Source organism: Sciurus vulgaris, assembly GCF_902686455.1.
Source record: "Sciurus vulgaris genome assembly, chromosome: 12".
Taxonomy (NCBI): domain Eukaryota; kingdom Metazoa; phylum Chordata; class Mammalia; order Rodentia; family Sciuridae; genus Sciurus; species Sciurus vulgaris.
In genome coordinates, this window is record NC_136473.1 from 14,162,108 (window position 1) to 14,167,964 (window position 5,857).

General features: G+C 35.6%; 1 pseudogene across 1 annotated transcript; it reads left to right on the forward strand.

Annotated features, from left to right (window-relative positions):
- The first annotated feature begins 1,438 nt into the window (after positions 1–1,438).
- Positions 1,439–2,022, forward strand: LOC306641438 (ras-related protein Rap-1b-like; annotated as a pseudogene). The gene has a single exon. The product of its transcript is annotated as a ras-related protein Rap-1b-like (transcript).
- Positions 2,023–5,857: the final 3,835 nt, after the last annotated feature.

Genomic DNA, 5,857 nt, shown 5'->3' on the forward strand with positions numbered 1-5,857 from the left:
TGTACCCCTTTAGTTTCCTTCTCTTGCCTCATTGTTCTGGCTAGAATTTCAAGAATTATATTGAACAATTATCGTAAGAGTGGACAGCCTGTCTCATTCCTGATTTTGGAGGAAAGGTTTTCAGTTTTTCTCAATTCAATATGATGTGGGCTTTGTGTTTGTCAAATATAACCTCTGAATTGAGGGAAGTTCCTTCTAGCCCTAGTTTTTCCAGTATTTTAACATAAAGGGGCTGGATTCAATCAAAGGTCTTTTCTACATCTAATGAGATGCTCATATGATTCTTGCCCTTAATTCTATTTATGTGGGGAATTACATTTATTGTTTTGTATATGTTAAACCAAGCTTGCATCCCTATCTTCTTGATAGATTTTTATTAGAGATTTATGGTTATAAATAGTAGTTGGATTTTATCCTGACATTGATGTGGTTTTGAATGTGATTTGCTAATATTTTATTAAAAAATTTTTCATCTATGTAAATCAGTGATTTGGGTCTGTAATTTTCTTTTCTTGACGTGTCTCTGTATGATTTTGGTATCAGGATAATAGGGGCTTAATAGATGTGTTTGAGAGTGCTCCCCCATTTCAATTCCATGGAATATTTTGAGAAAGACTAGTGTTAGTTGTTCTTTAAAGGCCTGGTAGAACTGGACTGTGAATCTATCTTGTCCTGGGCTCTTTTTGTTGGAAGAATTTTAACTGCTATTTCAATTTCATTACTTGGTATTGGTCTATTTTTTTGTATCTCTTTCAGGTTCCATTTGGGCAGTCATATGTATCTAGAAATTTGTCAATGTCTTCTAGGTTTCCCAGTTGATTATAAATTTTCAAAATAGTTTCTAATGATCCTCTGGATTTCAGAAGTGTCTGTAGTGATATCTCCTTTTCATCTCTAATTTTGTTCACTTGAGTCTTTTCTCTCTTTATTGGTTAGTTTGGCTAAAGGTTTATCAATCTTTATCATTTTGAAGAACCCACTCTGTTGCATTGATCCTGTGTGTTGCTTTTTATTCTCAATTTCATTGATTTTGGCTGTCTTCCACTGTTAATTATGTCCTGCCTTCTACTGATTTTAGAATTAATTTGTTCTTCCTCTTCTAAGGCATTGAGGTAGAGCATTAGATTATTTATTTGGAGACTTTCTATCTTTTTTTAATGTAGGTATTTAATACTATACATTTTCCTCTTAGAACTGCCTTCATACTATCCCAAAGATTGTAACATATTGAACGTCTGTTTTCATTTGTTTCTAAGAACTTCTTGACTTATTCTCTTATTTCTTCTATGATTCATTCTTCATGTAAAAAAATTATTGTTCAGAAACCACTTGGAGCAGCAGGGGTGACCACCATGGTGCCCAGAGCAGCAATCTGGGAGGCGTACAGGATGATGCTGTGAGAATGTGAAAGGTACTGTCCTGACAAATTTGAAACACGCATGAATATAAGCTAGTTGTTCTTGATTCAGAAGGGATTGGAATGTTTGCTGTGACTGTACAGTTTGTTCAAGGAATTTTGCTGAAAAATATCCTATGATAAAGGATTCTTATAGAAAGCAAGTTGAAGTAGGTTCACAACAATGTATGCTTGAAATCTTGGATACTGCAGCAATCAAATGATTTACAGCAATAAGGAATTTGTACATGAAAAATAGACAAGGCTTCACTTGAGTTTATTCCATTACAGCATAGTCCAACTTTAATGATTTACAAGATCTGAGAGAACAGATTCTTTAAGTTAAAGATACTGATGTTGTTCCCATGATTCTGTTTAGTAGTCAGTGTGACTTTGAAGATGAAAGAGTTGTAGTAAAGGAACAAGGCCCAAATCTAGCAAGACGGTGGAACAACTGTACATTCTTAGATTCTGCAAAATAAAAAATAAATGCTAATGAAATATTTTATGACCTAGTGCTGCAAATTAACAGAAAAACTTGTGTTTTGGAAGGCCTGCAAAAAGTCATGATGTCAGTAACTATTGCTGTTTTGTTTATCAATGTCTTATTGCTTTGTATGCATTAACATTTGGGTGTAAATATCGTGTGCCTATCCAACAGGGAGCCACAGTATCTAAATTGACCAACCTGATGTTACAACTATTTTGAGGTGGTCAAATGTAAACTAAAAGCCTTAATTAAAGTGGTGTGATTTTGTATGACTTTTGCATTAGTAGTTCAGTAAATTCGGATTGCCATAAAGGACTTGAATTATAATTGCTTGCCACTTGACTGTGTTTTGTGTAATGTTTTAACAGTGCTTGTAAGGAGTTTCCCTTCAAAAAAAAAAAAAGAGTATTTAGAGTATTGTTCAATCTTCTTGTGTTTTCTATAATTAATGTGGTTTCTATTATTTTTCTTATTCTTGATTTCCTGTTTTACTCCATTATGATCAATGATAGAATGCATGGGATTCTATCAATTTTTTAATATTTGCTAAGACCTACATTGCAACCTAGAATATGGTCTATTTTGGAAAAGTTCCATGAACTGATGAGAAGAAAGTAAATGCAAGTGTTTGGGGTGAAATGTTCTGTAGGTATCTATTAGCTCCATTTGATTTAGAGTATTATTAAGTTAATTAGATATATTAATATTTGGGACATATATACTTACTATTGTTATATCTTCTTGTTGGATTGTTCCCTTTACCAGTATGTAGTGGTCTACTCTCTCTCTTTTGATTAACTTTTGCTTTGTAATCTGCCTTGTCAAATATGAGAATAGCTACTCTGGCTTGTTTTCAGACTTAATTTGCATTTAATATTTTTCCCATCCTTTTCTTTCAGCCAATGGGTGTATTTGCCTATCAGATGAATCTCTTGCAAACAGCATACAGTTGGAAACTTTTTAAATCCATTCTTCCCACCTATGTCTTTTGATTGGGGAGTTGAGACCATTTACATTCAGTGTTATTAAGGATAGATGTTTATTGTCTTGTGTCACTCTGGTTTGTTTCCTATATTTAATTCTGCCTTGATTTTTATGTAGTTGGTTGTTCTTCTAGTAATCTTCACCTATTTGGGAGGTTTGGGGTTTGTTTTAGAGTTCTGTGTGCAGTATATCTTTGAGTATTCTTTGTAGTGTTGGCTTGGTGGTCACGAATTCTTTCAGTTTATTCTTGTCACGGAAAGTTTTCTCCCCCATTGATTTTGAAAGATGGCTTTGCCGAATATAGCAATATTGGCTATCAATGGTTTTCTTTTAATACTTGGAATACCACATTCCAGGTCCTCCTTGAATTTAGGGTCTGAGTTGAGAAGTCACAAGTGAGTCTTATTGATCCGCCTCTAAACGTGACCTAAAGTTTTTATCTTGTGGCTTTTGCTATTCTTTTCTTAGTTTCTATGTTAGGTATATTGTTTCTGATGTGTTTTGGAGAAGTTCTGTTTTGAGTGTGTCTATTTGGGGTTCTATATGCATCCTGTATGTGAATGTCCATTTCATTTCTTATATGGGGGGAATTTTCTGCTGCTCTCTCACTGAAGCCACTCTTAATGCCTTAGCCTGGATCCCCATGTTCACTTCTGTGCCAATGACCTGGTTTTGCTCTATTGACACTGTCCCAGAGTTCTTTTATATTCTGGTCATGGTCCTTTTTTTTTCTCTCAATTGCACATTGAGTATTCCAGTTCAAATGCCCGGTCTTCAAGGCCCAAAGTTCTGTTTTCAACATAGTCTAATCTGTTGATGGTGCTTTCAAGTGAAATTTTAATTTGATTCATTGTGTCTTTCATTTCTAAGAATTCTAATCAGTTTCTTTTCTTTTCAATATTTGTGCTTCTTTGTTAAAATGGTCCTTCATCTCCTGTATTGCTCTCTTTATTCATTCCTTAGATCTTCTTTTAGCTTAATGAACATTTTAATAATCATTTTTATAGTCTTTCTCTAAAATTCCATCTACTTCCATATCTGTGGGTTCGTTCGTTGGGGGATTGTAAATTTTGAGAAGAGATATATTTACATGTTTCTTCAGATTTTCAGAAGTCTTGAACTTGTGCAGCTGTTGAGATGGATTCCCCTTCCTCTTTTTACATGTAACACTTTGTGTTTAGTTATCATTTTGTTCTGAGGCCTCTCTCTGTTTTTGGTGTATGAGTAGATCTCCAGGAGTGGGGCCTGAGGTCCCCTTCTGATAGTTGTTTGTTGGCCTAGTAGTTGGTTTGGGGTTTTTGTCTCCCCTATTCTATGTGTTGAAGTATTGTTGAGGCTCAAGCAGAGCTCAGTCATGTGTGGATGAGATTCACTGTTACTTAGCTAAGTTGTAAGTATCGTTCAGCATCAGGACCTCTACTTTGTGAACTTGAAGTGCCCCAATCACTTTCCAGACCCTTTTAGAGGAAGGGGAGAGCCAGAAATAGCAATATTGTTTGCAACAGATGTTCAGCATTAAGATAAATGCCTTGCATCTACTTTGGTATCTTTAACACTGATAACCATCTATATAGGAATGTGGGGGTCAGCATTTAACATCAGTACCAACAATAAACAACCATGAACTAGATCAGACATTAAATAGCTGATATTTACTAGGTCACCCATGCATTAACAATCACAATATGAATGGAGTAGGAATTGCATAAACTATATAATTCTATCAGCTAGTAGAATTACAGTTTCTTAAATGAAGATAGAATAGAGTGGGAAGATAAGGGAAAGTTTGTAATTTTTAAAAAGTGACCAGAGGAGAGGCAGGAGAGATAAGTGACAGATGATGGCTATATAGAAGGAAGAGTAAAAAATTAGTAAAAATAATAAAATAACAAAAGAGAAGAACAGGAAGCAGGACAATTGGGCTATTGATGAGGGAAGAGACTGAAGAAGGGGCAAAAAGAGGAACAGAAACCAAAGTACAAACAAATGCGTGATTGAAACAACTCAAATTCATGTATAATTTTACCCCACCTAAGTCAAACCAAGGCGAAATAATAAACAAGTGAAGAGGAAGCAATTAAAATGAAAGTAAAATCATACAAAAAACACATATATGTATAGTTCAAACTTATCTATGCAGTGAATTCACATGCACATACATGCACATACACACATGCACAATCACAGAGAACAGAAAAACATTTTAAAAGTAATACAATAAAATGAAATAAAAATTTTTAAAATTTACATTAAAATTAAAAATTGGGAGAAATAGGGATAAAAGATAAAAATTCTTAAATGAGAAATAAAGGTCTTGTTTTTGCTGAGGTAGTCAAAACTATTGGCAAGGGTGGATTTTCATTCTTTGAATTTATTTTTGGGCTCTGTAATCCTTGGGACCAGAGCTGGGGGTTGCTAAGCCCAATACCTTTGTGTTCCTCACCAAATTGCCAGTCATTGTGGCTAGGAGCCAAAGCTGGTTGTAGCAGCTCTCAACTACCCAGACACTCAGTATAGGATGGAATAGACTTGGGAGTGCTGACTAGTTGCATACTCCCATAGTGGGTCTAGTGTACTGTTTGAAATTGAAAGTTCCAATAATTGTAATTTAGTCTTGGTCGACCTTCGGAATTCTGTTGGTGGGTATTTGAGATTTGATTCACACCCGGTGTTGCTGGAGAGATGCTGACATCTCTGTCTCTGGTGCCTTCCATAAACTCCACTTTTAGGGTGCAGAGTCTAAACTTCCATAGTTCTCACATTCACCACTCTGGATGTGAATGACCCAGGATCAGACCTGGAGGGCGGGTGCTCCAGTCTGACCCTTATTGGTATCTTCCCAATAACTCTTATGGGACACCAGAAACAAAAGGAGCTCTCTCTCCGTGGTATTCCCATCCTGGATTGCGTCAGGCACAATTCTCTTGGTGCCAGTGTCAGTCATACTGGTCCAGGCACACTGTGGGGCCCATATTAGGTGATTGCTG